Here is a 16,303-nt window from a genome sequence, read left to right on the forward strand (position 1 = left end):
CGGCGCGATGCGCGGCGCGGCGTTGACTTCTGGCGCCGCAACCCTCGATGCGTCGCGGTGCGCGGCGCAGCGTTGACTTCGGGCGCCGCAACCCTCGATGCGTCACGGGACGGGACTCTGCGTCGACACACGCATCGACTGGATACTTTCATGCACCGGCAGTGGTGCGGCCCGCAAACTGGTTCTGCGACGACCCTCGCAGCGTCAGGAATCTTCACGCACCGGAACGATGCTCGACGCACTCGGCGATGCGGGGACTCCGGGTGCTGTGATGACGCCGCGATGAAATTTTCCTCGCACTCTCGTTCTTGCGACACGCAATCGGATGATGCGTTGGGTACCAGTTACTCTTTTTCACGCTTCTGCTTCCCAGCTCCCTAACACAGCAAAACGACCTCCTGAGGCCCCAAGACTGGGCAAGCACTCCAAGGCAGGTCAGAACTCCTTCAGCAGAGTTCCAGGGGAGCTGGTGGTGAAGTCCTTTTGTTCCTGGGACTTCTTAACAGGGAGCCAGCTCTTCTCAGGCCCTTGGAGATCAGAATCAAAAGAAGGGGACACAGCAAAGTTCTTCCCCTCTCCTTGGCAGCAAAGCAAAACAGCAAGCAGGCAGTCTTCTCCTCTTCAGTTCTTTTCAGCTTTCTTCTTGGCAGAGGTTTCTTCTTAGTTCCAAAGTGATCTAAAGTTTAGGTGTCTGGGGTCCTCTTCTTATACCCCTCCAAGTCTTTGTCTCTGTTCCAGTGGGGGGATTCCCCTGCTCAAACCGGTTCCTGGGTGTGCTCTGCTCTGGAGCACCTGGTTCCTTTCAGAGTGAGGGGCAGGGCCGTTAGACGCTCAGCAGGAGGTGGAGCCTTCTTTGTGCCAGCAGAGGCAGAGTCCTCAGCCTGGGCAGCAGGGGGTGGAGCCAGCATTGTGCTGGCAGGGGCAGCCCTATTCAAACCCAGGGACTACTCCTCCCACCCATCTAAAGCAGATCTCCCTATTCACCCTGCTGCTGACTCATCCAGGCTCCTGGAGCCACCTAGCCCATCACATGACACCAGTCAGCCAACCAGCACACAGGAAGGTTAAACAGGAGAATAGCTACTTTCTAAAAAGTGCTATTCTCACACAGTGAATTTAAAAACCATCTTGCTAAAAAGATGTATAATTAAATTCTGAACACAGAGATACCAAAATTGGATTTTCTATCTTGCCCTTATGGGAAGATAGGCATGTAAACAGCCTTCCCCATTCTATCCTATGGGCAAGATAGCCTCTCAGCAGTGAAAAACGAAAATGGCTGTAATTCACTACCAGGGCATGTTACACACCTCAGTACATGCCCTACCTTTCAGATACACTGCATCCAGCCCAGGGGGGTACCTAGGCCCACCATAGGGATGCCTGACATGTACAGAAAGGGAAGGATAAGGCCTGGTCAGTGGGTGCACTGGGCAGGTCGACAGGGCAGTCCTGGACTGCACATAGGCACTGCAAGCAGGCCCAAGACATCATTTTAGCGCTACTCCTATGGGTGGCACAATCAGTGCTGCAGCCCACTAGTAGCATTTGAATCACCAGCCCTGGCACATGCAGTGCACTTTACTAGGGGCTAACAGGTGAAACAAATATACCAATCATGGATAACCAATCAATATAACAATTTACCAAGGGAGCACTTGCACTTTGACACTGATCAGCAGTGGCAAAGTGCCCAAAGCATCTAAACCAGCAAAAACGAAATCCAGCATAGCATCAAAAATACAGGAGGTAGAGGCAAAAAGTCAGGGGTAACCACGCCAAAGATGCCAGGTCTAACACCTTGCTTTGCCAAATGTAGACATTAAATGGATTGGTCAGAGAGGGTTAAAGTGGCACCAATTAATGCCTTTGGTGAAATCCTTTCTACATCTTCCACAGTCTGACCTTATAATTGTGCACTGTGGTGGAAATGACCTAGGCACTTTAACTGGGGTAGGTCTGGAAATGCTTGTTAAGGACACCTTTGTGCAATTGATGTCACTTTTTCCACAAACTACCTTTGTATATTCTAATATATGCCAAAGGCAAAAGTGGAACTGGTCCAACCAATATTGTCCGCAGATTGACAAAGCAAGAAAGCACGTCAATAAGTCTGTTTCTGCTTTCCTCAGAGACTATGGTATGGGTTCTATATACCACAACAACTTGCGTTACAACATGCAAGGCATTTATAGAGGAGACGGTGTTCATTTCACAGATGAAGGCAACAGAGTCTTCCTCTTGAACTTTAGACTCTGCATCGGTACTTACTTGTAGGTACCAAAAAACACTCAATAAACACAACGGCTCTTTTTAGAGCCAACCAACATCTAAGCACTTAAACTTGATTTTTTAATCTATTTTTTTATGGGTTTTTTTGCCACAAAAACAAATAATTTAAAAAACTATCGCGGGTGCGCAATAGTTTTTTAATTTTTTTTTTTTTTTGAGACCTAAGAGGTCTTTCATGGTCCCCATGAGAAGGCCTAGGGGGTCAGGGACTCTCTACCCTGCCCCCTTTTCACGTTCTCCACTTGTGTTTTTAGCTCTTTTCTACCTCTAAAACTCAAAATGGCCGCGATTTTTGAAAAAAAATAAAATGTTTTTTTCAGCCTTCGGGGTCCTTCAGGGACCCCCTGACAAAGGCTAGGGGGTCAGGAACTCTCTACCCTGCCCCCTTTTCACGTTCTCCACCTTTCTTTTTCCCTGTCACACACACAACACACAAAATGGCGTCCGACACTTCCTGATTTCAACCGATTCGAATGTTGGCTGTCATGAATCCACCAATCAGAATTACGCTTGCGCACGTTAGGGTGCGTGCACCGTGCGCGGACGGTGCGCGGACGGCGCGCGGACGGCGCGCGGCTATAGATATGTATGTGCTTTTAAATGCAATTTTCTCAGGAACTACTGAACAGATTGACACCATATATGCAAAAGGCACATGCCTGACCTGAGGACTACCTCTTTGCCAAATTTCAAGTAATTCTGTTCAGCCGTTCGGGCTGTACCTTTGACTAAAGGTCCTATGGGAAAATGCATGGGGAAAACGCGTTTTGGGACCCCCCTTTTTTCTCGGTCCCTGCTTGACGAATCCCCCCGAGACTTTCAGGGTAGAAGCTGAGCGGAGCGCCCCATTAGTTTTGAAAATTTCGCGAGGATTCGTCAACCGGCGCCAAAGTTATTCAAAATAGAATTTTGAGATTTCCCATGGAAACACGGTCCTAACTATAACTATCTACTGGCGACCGCCAGTAGATAATATATATATATATATATATATATATATATTTATATATATATATATATATATATATATATATATATATATATATATATATATTACCTATTGGCGGTCGCCAGTAGGTAATTATAGTTAGGACCAAGTTTCCATAGGAAGAGCACTTTTTGTTTTGCTTATAACTTTGGCGTCGTTTGATGAATCTTCATGACATTTTCCAAACTAATTCTTTGTTCATATCAGCTCCTATGTGGGAAGTTTAGGGGTGATTCGGCAAGGGGGGCAGAGAAAAAAGGGGGGAACCAAAACGTGTTTTCTCGATGTTCATTTCCATAGGAAACTTTATCCAAGGCTACAGGTCTAATGGGTGAACGGAATTGCCCCAAATTTGGCAGGGAGAAGGGCCTTGGTCTAGAAAGCACGCTTTTGTTTATTTGGTGTAAATCCGTTCAGAAATTTACAGATATCGATATTTGGGAATTCTGTCATCTGATTGGCTGAGGCGTTACGAGCACGAGCTTGCTGCTTATTGGTTGTGAGCGGTGCGAGCGGTTGCAACTAGGAAGTGTTGGCCGCCATTTTGTGATTCCATTGAAGCAAGTAAGGGGGGAAAAGGGTGCAAAGAGTAGGAAACAGGAGGATAGAAGCACTGTAACCTCTGTGGGGGAGTGCGAAGCGAAGTAGTCACACCTACCGGTCTGAAAGTGCAGTGTTGCTCAGAGTGACATGGTGCTGAGATGAGATGGTGCTACAGTCGGGTATGAAACCTGGAGCCTAAACCGGGAGGTCATTGCTGTAAAGTGATGTGCATGGTGTTTGTAGCATACTTGTGGAAGTAATGTTAGTAGGCGTTTATACCATACAGGGAGTGGGAAGCGAACTACTGAGCTCTATCATGCGTTTATACTATAGCGGAAGTGGGAAGCAAAGTACTATGCCTACCGGTGTGAAGACTCGGGAATCAAACCGAGCTGATTGTTGTAAAGTGATGGGCTGTGGGCGCTGTAGCATACTGACCGCTGTAGTATAACTGTAAGTAGTGTTAGTATGCATTTGTACTATACAGGGAGTGGGAAGCGAACTACTCACCCCTACTGGTCTGAAGACTCGGTGATTAAACCGTGAGCTCATTGCTGTAAAGAGATGTGCTCTGTGTACTATTTCAATGTAAGTCATAGTACAATGTTAGTATGTAATGATACTATAATGTAAGTATGTAATGTTAGAATGTAGGGCTGTCATGAGGGGAATGTTGGGGAGTTTGTACACGGTGCTGGAGAAGATGGATGCCTTGGTGTCTGGTCCTGTTCTCACACAGTGAATTTAAAAACCATCTTACTAAAAAGATGTATAATTAAATTCTGAACACAGAGATACCAAATTTGGATTTTCTATCTTGCCCTTATGGGAAGATAGGCATGTAAACAGCCTTCCCCATTCTCTCCTATGGGCAAGATAGCCTCTCAGCAGTGAAAAACGAAAATGGCTGTAATTCACTACCAGGGCATGTTACACACCTCAGTACATGCCCTACCTTTCAGATACACTGCATCCAGCCCAGGGGGGTACCTAGGCCCACCATAGGGATGCCTGACATGTACAGACGTTGGTGGGTAATGTTACGGGGCCATTCCTATTATTATATTGCGGGGTCTCTGCAGCACTGGGGATCTTAATCTCACATGTAAATTAGGCACGGGAGGGCACAGAGACATTTCGCAGACTAGGCGATCGACACCTCCCCGGGTATTGTTTACAAATTGTTCGTGGGGATTCGAGTCGAACTCAAGACCGGGGATTGGCAACCTCTGGGGCTTTATTTAAATATGCAGGGTGGGCCTCGCCAGTCCTTGAAGCCTCGGTGGCCCTAGGTAGTGCCTTATTGGTTCTGAAATCACACGGGCAGTACTCATGGTGTTATAAAGTGATACACTCATAGAACTCTTGCCGTTGTACAATTACCCAGGCTTCATCTATGTAATAGTGTGTTGGTTTATATTTGGTAGGTGCACTGGAAAATTAAACAACATTTCCATTATAACCTACTATCAACCGCCGATTTTCACAATAAACTACAGACAAGTGTTGTCAGAAAAAGAAGGCCCGTACACTCAATTATTTATTGGTAAAAAAAAAAACTACTTTTATTAACACAACACAAATAAATGAAAATGTGACTTTATTAGAACAACAGTAAAACATGAAAGAAGTGGGTGCGACTCCTCCGGAAGCAGCATACAAAACCTGCAAGACAAAAAAGAAACATAAGTATGTGTGCCATGTCTAAGAGAAAAAGAAAGGTAGTGAGAATGAATGGAGGAAAGTGAGAATGGGACAGAGAGCGAGTGGGTAGAAGGGAGAAGGGGAGGGAGAGTGAAAAGAACAGAGGGAGGAGGAGACAGAGCGCCGGTCTACTGCACCCAGACCTCACTGTTCACCTCCCGTCACCCGTGTGTCTGGGAAGCTAGGGCCCGCGAGAAAGAGTACGGTCCAGCAAGTCCTTAAAATGAAACAGAGATATGAATGAGGCCAGAGATTACATTATTATCTATGGCAACATCGCTTGCCTGCACCTGTGCACCCAGGCTGCTGCACTCCAGCCCATTTCTCCACTCTGTGCTCAATTGCAGCTCCTGCCTGCCGAGGCTTGACTGCTCACCTGCCACAACCGGTGTGCCAAGGATGTGCCGGTGTAAGCTCCAACTCCGGGGTGCCGCTATCAGGGTGGCCTAGCAGGTCTCCGGTCGGGGACGGTGTCTTGATACCATGGTGGAAGGCATCAGAATGCCCAGGGCATCATCACGGGGTGCGAATCTGCTCTGCCCATTTTGGCTCCACAAACCCGGTGTCTGAAAAGGGAGAAAAAATATAATGTTGGAAACGTCTTGAGGTAAATTAAGGTTTCTTTCAACGTTAATAGAGAACACCAGTTGAGTGCATCCTTCCTTCTTGAAGTACGATCTTCGAACTGTTAGTGGTAATCGTGGTTCAAAGAGGAGTTGGAGTGCACGAGAATACACAAGGTTAAATAATAATATGTTATGCCAACGTTCACATACAAAGGAACAGAGCACATGCTATAAGTATAATGTGCGTGTGTAATGCAGTGGCGCAAGCCTGTGTGCATGTACACTTAGTAATCAGCTCACTACAGTGCCCCAAAAGCCAACGCCATGTGGTTGTAGGGCAGCGCTGCCCGCTGGCTCAGGCCTATAGTACGGTCCAGCCGGTCCTTAAAATGAGACAGAGATGTAACTGAATGAGGTCAGAGAGCACATCGGTATGCAGGGTAACATCGGTTGTTCGTAGCTGATGCACCCCACCCTTCAACACGTGTCTGTAGGACAGTGCTGCCAGCTGGCTCAGGCCTACAGTATGGTCCTGCAGGTCCTTAAAATGAGACAGACATGTGACTGAATGAGGTCAGAGAACACAGTATTAAGCAGGGCAATATTGCTTATTTGTACCTGCGCACCCAGGCTGATGCACCCCACCCCTCCCATAGCATTGCGCTCAATTGCAGCCCCTGTGCACCCAGGCCCCACTGCTCACCTTCTGTCATTGTTGTGTGTCCAAACACGACAGGTAGCAGTGTTCACAATTCAGGTGCAGTGTTGATTGCGACGATGGTGTGCGCCTTATGGATCCCTTTTTTTATTGCACATTGTGATATGCGAGGTGGATGCGGTCCAATCACCTGAGGCAGTGTAAAAGAACTGGGACATGTGGCGTCATCGTTATCCTATTTATACATACGCAAAGTGGGCAGGGCTTGCTATGCCAGGCGAGCGTAGGGGTGTGAATAATAGTTCCGGGGACCTGGGCGTTGTTCAGTTCCTGCCTGGCCAGGAAGTGTACTTATGTGTGTTTCTGTTGCAGTTTTGACGTTGCACAATGCGCAATTTACATTAATGTAGCATGTACCGGGAGGGCGGAAACTATCGCTAATTAGATGCTGTTCAAAAACATTGAATGGCCAACATCACATGCCGTTGTCAAGTTTGTGGAAATGTGCAGACACTCATGTCAATGGTGTGCGGTATTATTGAAAGTGTTGCTATCGCGAAGCGCACACATGTGAATGTGCTCGGATGGAGGGAGGATCAGCAGTGAGGCTACGTCATAAATAGTGATAACATTCATTATAGTCAAGCAATGCATGCCAAACGTGAATCTGAAAGTCTCACATATGACACACTACTATACTGGTAAAGCCTGACAACAGAGAATACAGCAATACAAAGGTACACATTGCTGTTTACTGTTTGTTACATGTGATCTAGGATGTGCACTCTACCCGTGGCTGATGATACCCCTTAGGGCCAGCAATACCCAGGCCGAAAGGCAGCACAATAATGTGCACACATACACACACCAGGGGCATTGTGTAACACACATTTGATTTTTGATGTAACGTTTGAGATGCATGGCCATCACACGTGGAAGGCTAATGTAGAGACCATGAATATTGATCGAGATGATCGTTGCAAGTTGTGTGTAGTAGAAGATATGTGTACACAGCAAAAAAACTTTTCAAAAAAGCTCTCTAAGCAGAAGGGGTGTGTCACATCAAATGCTGTAGAGAGAATGACTAACTGTTAAAATGGGAAATGTTATGAACTAATCAAATGCTTTTTTTTAAGGTCACATGGCAACCGTGCATCGAGGGCGCAAGGAGGCCTCCCCCGACAAGATTTTTAGACAATATATTTATCATAATATAAGTTTATTACAGTTAGAAATATATAAATGTTTAAAATATTTTAGATTATCGCTTTCTCTCATATACAGTTTAAAGTTATTTAGATATAGTTTTGAGGCATAAAAAAAACGAGGGAATGGCGTACCCGGCGCGACACCATACGTCTATGACGTAACACAGGGCCTGGCAGCGTGCACTCGTCGCATACGCAATGCGCAGAGGGCGCCACCCCATACGTACATGACTTCACGCGTGGCTTCGCACTGCGTACCCATCGGATACCTATGTAGCAGCTGGCACAAACTCATACGTATATGATGTTACGTGGGACGTGGTGAGGTACCACAAAAAATCGAACTAAAGGACTATACCTACCAATAGTCCCAGTACCATTACCAAATAATCAGTCAGTTGGCAGTGAAGAAGGTTCAATCATTTATTAAACAACATACCCTATAGAGGAGCCTCTCCGAACCTCACCCATCGGGTGCGCCGAGAAGACTGTTGGCTCGTATTCAAACATGAGGTTATATACTTTTCGGTTCAACACATATAATCGCTGTAAAAGGAAAAACACCAGTTGGCCCTCGAGCTCCAAGGAAGGACCATATATAGTATGCATCAGACCAGTACAAAGGCTTGACTATCTATTACTGATGAGGTCAGGAGGGGTGACTCCCTTTCGTCTTGGTGCCTGGGAGTGTAGACACGGCACCTCCAGGAATGTGCTTATCGCCCCCAAAGCTAGATGCGACCTTGAGTCTTAGAACAGCCGAGTAAACAGCCTACCTTCAGCTACTACCAGTAACTCAGATGAAATAGGACCTGACAACTGCACATGATCAATATGTGATCATGGCCCGGGCTCGAGCATATGATCAGAAGATGGCATATGTATGGTTCTCGGCCTACTCTTATAGCAATAGATATACAATGAGGAAATAAACGAGTTTCCTCCAAGCAAAAGCATATATGTCAAACAGGGAGTGTACGTATAGATGCATCATGCTAACATAATATAGGTCCGATACTCCTTATATACGGGAAATCTACTTTTTTATCCTTTAGCGGTGCCATGAATCCGTCGGATATGTGTATGGGTGTGTTGGTAAGTGAATGAATGTCACAGTGGTATATGTGTGACTAACTACATATGTTTTAGGCACTATATGTGAGTGTTGGAGTATATAAATTAATATATACATGAGAGTAAGTTATTTGAAGAGTTTGTGTATAAATGAGTGTCTGCCTTTATCAGTAATTGTATAAGAGTAAATATGTGTTAGTGTCTCTATAAATAAGTGATATGGTGTGTCTATAAATAACGGACTTGGTGTGTATAACTGTATACATGAGTAAATGGATATGTGATTGATTCTTTGTATTACTGACTAGGTGTGTGAGTAACTATGGATGAACGGCGGAGTGTGACTACATGTATAGATGTATGAGTGCATATTTTACTACTGTATTGATGAGTAACTACATGTATAAGTGACTGGATGTGTGTGTAGACCTAGGAAACAGTGAGTGGTGTGTAGTATACGGCATTGTTGTGTGTATAGTTTCAAAAATTGTAGTCTGCATTTTAGAAGGGGGAACAAAGTTTATATTAGGGAATCATTATGCATTATGTGCATCAGAATATCACGTGGATGATGTCATCAGCTTTTCAAACAGAGGTTCGGAAGGTGATCTATAAGGTAAACTGAGAGCATATTTTCTGTAAATTCACATTATCTTTCTCAGTCATGTGAGAATGAAGTCTGACATTCTCAGTAAAACATGTACATCCAACAAGGGCAGAGACTGTCAGTTGATTCCTTTGTGTTCTACTGCAGCTTCCCAGAGTGTTCTAAAGAACAACTAGAGCGCTAACAGTCCTACTTATGACAAACGTATGGCACACTGAAGCCATCTTGGTTGGAATAAAGTGGTAACTCTTAAAAAATTTAATTTAGAAAGGAACAAAATGAGGGGGTTCATTTTGCCATAGAAAGTATGATTAGTGCTGCAGAAAGAAAAATTAGGGCACATTTTGAGTGACTTCTCAAATCCTCCTCTATTTCATTAAAAAATTGTGACATGCAGACTGAAACATGCACTTTCAATACCAGCAGCAGACTTCCCTGGTGAGCAGTATTTATATAGATATGCAGATTATATATATGTTTATATATGTATGCATATATATACACACATATATATATATAAATGCATATGCATATATATGTGCATATGTGTGCGTGTAGAGGGAGGTAGAGGTAGAGAGGTAGAGAGGTAGAGGTAGAGAGTAGTAGAGAGAGAGAGGTAGGGAGAGGTAGAGAGTAGAGGATGAGTAATAGAGAGTAGAGAGTGAGTAGTAGAGATTAGTAGAGAGAGTAGCAGAGAGTGAGTAGTAGAGAGTAGTAGAGAGTGAGTAGTAGAGAGTGAGTAGTAGAGAGTAGTAGAGAGTGAGTAGTAGAGAGTGAGTAGTAGAGAGAGTAGTAGAGAGTGAGTAGCAGAGAGAGAGTAGTAGAGAATAGTAGAGAGTGCATAGTAGAGTGAGTAGTAGAGAGTAGTAGAGAGTGAGTAGTAGAGATGAGTAGAGAGTAGTAGAGAGAGTAGTAGAGAGTGAGTAGTAGAGAGTAGTAGAGAGTGAGTAGTAGAGAGTAGAAGAGAGTGAGTAGTAGAGAGTAAGTACTAGAGAGAGTAGTAGAGAGTGAGTAGTAGAGAGTAGTAGAGAGTGAGTGTTAGAGAGTAATAGAGAGTGAGTAGTAGAGAGTATTAGAGAGTGAGCAGTAGAGAGTGAGTAGTAGAGAGAGAGTAGTAGAGAGAGAGTAGTATGGAGTAGTAGAGTAGTAGAGAGTGAGTAGTGGAGAGTGAGTAGTAGAGAGTAGTGGAGTAGTAGAGAGTGAGTAGTAGAGAGTAGTAGAGAGTGAGTAGTAGAGTGAGTAGTAGGGAGTAGTAGAGAGTGAATAGTAGAGCGAGTAGTGCAGAGTAGTAGAGAGCCAGAAGTAGAGAGCAAGTAGTTAGGAATGTGCAGTAGAGAGTGTGTAGTAGAGAGTGAGTAGTAGAGAGTAGTAGAGAGTGAGTAGTAGAGAGAGTAGTAGAGAGTGAGTAGTAGAGAGAGTAGTAGAGTAGTAGAGAGTGAGTAGTAGAGTGAGTAGTAGAGAGTGAGTAGTAGAGAGTGAGAGTGGAGAGTGAGTAGTAGAAAGTGAGTAGAAGAAAGTGAGTAGCAGAGAGTACTAGAGAGTGAGTAGTAGAGAGAGAGTAGTAGAGAGTGAGTAGTAGAGTAGTAGAGTGAGTAGTAGAGAGTGAGTAGTAGAGAGAGAGTAGTAGAGAGTAGTAGAGAGTGAGTAGTAGAGTAGTAGAGAGTGAGTGGTAGAAAGTAGTAGAGTGAATAGTAGAGAGTAGTAGAGAGTGAGTAGTAGAGTGAGTAGTAGAGAGAGTAGTAGAGAGAGTAGAAGAGAGCGAGTAGTAGAGCGTGAGCAGTAGAGAGCGAGTAGTAGAGAGCGAGTAGTGGAGAGTGAGTAGTAGAGAGTAGTAGAGAGCGAGTAGTAGAGAGTGAGCAGTAGAGAGTGAGCAGTAGAGAGTAAGCAGTAGAGAGAGAGTAGTAGAGTGTGAGTAGTAGAGAGTGAGTAATAGAGAGTAGTAAAGCGAGTAGTAGAGAGGGAGTAGTAGAGAGAGAGTAGTAGAGAGTAGTAGAGAATGAGTAGTAGAGAGTGAGTGGTAGAGAGTAGTAGAGAGTAGTAGAGAGTGAATAGTAGAGAGTAGTAGAGAGTAGTAGTAGAGAGTAGTATAGAGTGAGTAGTAGAGAGTGAGTAGTAGAGAGTGAGTAGTAGAGAGTAGTAGTAGAGAGTAGTAGAGAATGAATAGTAGAGTGAGTAGAAGAGAGTGAGTAGTAGAGAGTGAGTAGTGGAGAGTGAGTAGTAGAAAGTGAGTAGTAGAAAGTGAGTAGTTGAGAGTGAGTAGTAGAGACTACTAGAGAGTGAGTAGTAGAGAGAGAGTAGTAGAGAGTGAGTAGTAGAGAGAGAGTAGTAGAGATTAGTAGAGAGTGAGTAGTAGAGTAGTAGAGAGTGAGTGGTAGAGAGTAGTAGAGTGAGTAGTAGAGAGTAGTAGAGAGTGAGTAGTAGAGAGCGAGTAGTAGCGAGCGAGTAGTTGAGAGCGAGTAGTGGAGAGCGAGTAGTGGACAGTGAGTAATAGAGAGTAGTAGAGAGTGAGTAGTAGAGAGTGAGCAGTAGAGAGTGAGCAGTAGACAGTGAGTAGTAGAGAGTAGTAGAGTGAGTAGTAGAGAGGGAGTAGCTGAGAGAAAGTAGTAGTGAGTAGTAGAGAAAGAGTAGTACAGTAGTAGAGAGTGAGTAGTAGAGAGTAGTAGAGAGTAGTAGTAGAGAGTAGTATAGAGTGAGTAGTAGAGAGTGAGTAGTAGAGAGTGAGTAGTAGAGAGTAGTAGTAGAGACTGGAAGAGAGTAGTAGAGAGTAAGTAGTAGAGAGTGAGTAGTAGAGAGAAGTAGCGAGTGAGTAGTAGAGAGTGAGTAGTTTAATTCAAAAGGAACACAATTAGGGGGTTCATTTTGCCATAGACATTATGATTAGTGCTGAAAAAAGAAAAATTAGGGCACATTTTGAGTGACTTTGCAAATCCTCTTCTATTTCATTTGAAAATTCTGACATGCAGACTGAAACATGCGCTTTCAATACCAGCAGCAGACTTCCCTGGTGAGCAGTAGCTTTACTACAGTGATCTAATAAGCAACTAGAGCGCTAACATTCCGAATTTATGGCAAATGTGTGACACATCTGAATGCCTTATTGATGGAATCAAAGTAAAAACTGAAAGTATTGCCTACTGAGGAGACTGTAGTAAATGAGGAAATTAGGAAACTTCATAACAGATAAGTCTCCCGAGATGGCCACCAGAGACAAAAGAGCCCAAATGCAGCACAAATATCACCCAGATGTAGCCCAAGTATAGCCCGACAGACCGTCCCAGAGTGTTCTAAAGAACAACTAGAGCGCTAACAGTCTTACTTATGACAAAAGAATGGCACACCTGAAGCCATCTTGATTGGAATAAAGTGGTAACACTTAAAACATTTAATTTGCAAAGGAACAAAATGAGGGGGTTCATTTTACCATAGAAATTATGATTAGTGCTGCAGAAAGATAAATTAGGGCACATTTTGACTTCTAAAATCCTCTTCTATTTCATAAAAAAATTCTGACATGCAGACTGAAACATGCACTTTGAATACCAGCAGCAGACTTCCCTGGTGAGCAGTAGCTTTACTCCAGTGATCTAATGAGCCACTAGAGTGCTACCATTCAGAATTTATGGCAAATGTCTGACACATCTGAATGCCTTCTTGATGGAACCAACGTAAACAAGCATTGAAAATGCAATAGGTCTCTCCCTCGTATAAGTTAAAGCAATTCTGTTTGTAATTAGGTGGCTTTTTAGCTTTGCTTTTATTAGTGTTTTTCAAACTTTCATGTACATAACATGCATATGTATGCATATATGTATATGTATATGTATGCATGCATTTATATAGATCTTCAGATTATATATATGTTTATATATGTATGTATATATATATATATATATACACACATATCTACTGGCGGTCGTCAGTAGATAGTTATAGTTAGGATCGTGTTTCCATAGGAAATCCGCAACATTCTATTTGGAATAACTTTGGCGCCGGTTGACGAATCCTCGCAAAAGTTTCAAAATAGGTGGGACGCTCCGCTCCGCTCCTACCCTGAAAGTCAGGGGGGGATTCGTCAAGCGGGGGCTGAGAAAAAAGGGGGGTCCCAAAACGCATTTTCCCTATGCAATTTTCCATAGGGACCTTTAGTCCAAGGTACAGCCCGAACGGCTGAACAGAATTACTTGAAATTTGGCAGAGAGGAGGTCCTCAGGTCAGGGAAGTGCCTTTTGCAGGTCTGGTGTCAATCTGTTCAGTAGTTCCTGAGAAAATCAAAAGTAAAATCATATATATATATGTGGGCGGAGCCTAACCACACATCTCATCCTGAGATCTGATTGGCTGTCAGCACTTCATCCAAGAAGTGTTGGCAGCCATCTTGGGACCAATATACATGATAGCACCTCATTAAAAAGCATTGCAGTTAATAGAAGGTTTTAAGACTTTAGTTGCATTATAAATCATTTGTTGATGGTACCATACTCATTTTAGGAATTGTGGTATGTTCTAAGGTGATTTCACCATGTGAAAAAGCCTTCTGCTGGGATATCATGATTGAGAGAAAAATATTTTCTCATGCTTTTCCCACAGAGGTTTGGAAGGTGATCTATAAGCTAAACTGAGAGCTTATTTTCTGTAAATTCACATTATCTTTCTCAGTCATGTGAGAATGAAGTCTGACATTCTCAGTAAAACATGTACATCCAACAAGGGCAGAGACTGTCAGTTCATTCCTTTGTGTTCTACTGCAGCTTCCCAGAGTGTTCCAAAGAACAACTAGAGCGCTAACAGTCCTACTTATGATAAACATATGGCACACCTGAAGCCATCTTGCTTGGATTAAAGTGGTAACTCTTAAAACATTTAATTTAAACAGGAACAAAATGAGGGGGTTCATTTTTCCATAAAAAGTATGATTAGTGCTGCAGAAAGAAAAATTAGGGCACATTTTGAGTGACTTCTCAAATCCTCTTCTATTTCATTAAAAACTTCTGACATGCAGACTGAAACATGCACTTTCAATACCAGCAGCAGTTCTCCCTGGTGAGCAGTAGCTTTACTACAGTGATCTAATGAGCAAAAAGAGTGCTAACATTCTGAATTTATGGCAAATGTTTGATACACCTGAATGCCTTCTTGATGGAATCAAAGTAAAAAACTGAAAGTATTTCCTACTGAGGAGACTGCAGTAAATGTCAGTCAGTCAAAGCTTTTATTTCGGTAAAATACCATAAAAAGACATAAATACATAAATACATTTAAAACAAGATTAATTAGCATTGTATAGAGTGAAATCCATTAAAACATTAAAACAGTTCCATGGAACTAACACAATAAAAAGAAGATCTTTTCCACAAACGGGAAAAAAGTTAAAATTAATCCAGGGCCAGAGATATACACATAATACCTCAAAGAACTAAGATGATGATATAGGTAGTACTGAATCAGGGGGGTGAGTAGCAGAAGACAAAAATTTGGATCTAACAAACCACATTGAGAGGAGGAATTTAGCCATTGCAAACACTACCAAAGGGGTGGTGTCATATTTCAGAATTCTGAACACCTCCATATAGTCCCTAAGACCCCTAGACTTGCATAGCTGGATGATCCACTTTTTCCGTGCAATGGTGTATGAAGGACAAAAGAGAACAACATGCAGCTCTGTTTCGCAAGTAGCAGAGCATAGGGGGCACGAGCTAACGGGGTTTGCAACATTAGACCATCTATGGGTGAAATCTCTCAGTAGAAGCGAACCGTGTCTAAACTGCATGTAAAGTTTCTTAGCCAGAGGAGGTTGGATCACGTCTAGGAAGACTTCGAATTTGGGACTGCACTTAATATCCAGAAAAGTGTCAGTAAGCCTGCCCAGGGAGGAATGGAGTAAGATACCCTTCCTAAAAGATTTCAAAACCTCCCTCAATGAGTTCTTCGAAAGTGTACGACAGGTCACTTCCGGGGCAGACCATAAATTCCTCATCCCAATTAGGTTGCAAAGGTTCTTTATGTAGGCAAGCCAGGGGATCTTATCCGATTTTCCCCTTGCCATAATGTCACCGAGATCAAACCTATAGCTTTCCAACTCGGGCGTTGACCAAAGACGCCTCCAGAACTGAAGGGGACGGTCCAGGGCAATCTCTTCGATGGGGATCAAACCCAGATCCCATCTCAGGGGGATTAGTGGGGTGCTGACAGGTAGTTTCAGCAATCTCCTGATAAAGGAATTCTCAATAGATGAGAGGGAAGCGGGGGTAGAGTATCCCCATAATTCAGCACCATAAAGTGCTCCTCCCCTGGCTTGGGATTTGTAGATTTCCAATGGGGGGCCCAGAGGTTTGCACGAAGAGTTATTAAACACCTTCAGGATACCCCCCACTGATTGGGCTAGTCTCAAATTTGCCTTTGCCAAATGGGATCCCCAATTCATTTTATCATTAAGGGTCACCCCCAAATAGTCAAACGTGGCAACCCTATCCAACTCAACCTCTCCCAGTTTAGGGTGGGGGCAATTAAGTGAATTAGAACCAAAAACCATAAATTTGGTCTTAGAGAGGTTCAGTTCCAGATCCCTGATTTTACAAAAGGAGCAAAAGGCCTCTAGTGTACGCTGTATGCCCATGTAAGATTGGGATAACAAGAGCGTATCATCAGCGAACATCAGGGCCGGGA

The sequence above is a fragment of the Triturus cristatus genome, chromosome 1_1 (genome assembly GCF_964204655.1).
Source record: "Triturus cristatus chromosome 1_1, aTriCri1.1, whole genome shotgun sequence".
NCBI classification, from domain to species: domain Eukaryota; kingdom Metazoa; phylum Chordata; class Amphibia; order Caudata; family Salamandridae; genus Triturus; species Triturus cristatus.